This window comes from Haliaeetus leucocephalus, unplaced genomic scaffold (assembly GCF_000737465.1).
Source record: "Haliaeetus leucocephalus isolate CR32 unplaced genomic scaffold, Haliaeetus_leucocephalus-4.0 Scaffold217, whole genome shotgun sequence".
Classification (NCBI taxonomy): domain Eukaryota; kingdom Metazoa; phylum Chordata; class Aves; order Accipitriformes; family Accipitridae; genus Haliaeetus; species Haliaeetus leucocephalus.
The window spans coordinates 10209328-10209959 of NW_010972653.1; positions in this window are offsets into that span (position 1 = coordinate 10209328).

Here is a 632-nt window from a genome sequence, read left to right on the forward strand (position 1 = left end):
GGCTCGGAGCCAGGAGGGGAGAGGAAGGCGGCGGAGTCGCGCTGGCTATTTAACTTCGCTCTTTTCCGGGGGGAAGGCGCCGCGGCTCTCGTTCCCCTCCCCTCTGCGGCCGCATCCCGACAGCCGGGCTCTGGGTGCTGCTACGAGCGCTGCCGCGCTCCTCCCCGGTACGCTACGGTACGGTACGGTACGGTACGACTCCGCTCCGCTCGGCCCGCCCGGCGCCGCTTCCCCCCCGGGGCGGCGGCCCGAGGCAAAGGCGGGTTTGGGCTCCGGCCTCACCCCCGCACCCTTCGTCCGGGGAAAGCTGTCGGGCAGGGGAACTTCTGCGGGGGAAGGTGGGCGATGTGGCGGGAGGCGGGGGGAGATGAGGGCGCTGCCACACCAAGCGGCAGCCCCTCACCCCCGCCTTGCCTGCGGGCCATACCAGGCAGTTGTGCCTGCCGTCGGGGTCGTAAGCCATAGCCACACACGGCCTCTGCCACAGTAAAGCACAAAGCCCTCGCTCGTTGATCTCTGAATCACAACCAAGAGCGGTTTGACATCCCTTGGGTGTTCTTGGTACCCTTGACATTGGATAACACGGGGGGATCTGTCTTTCGGCGGGAAAAGTCCCCACCCCTGAACGCTGC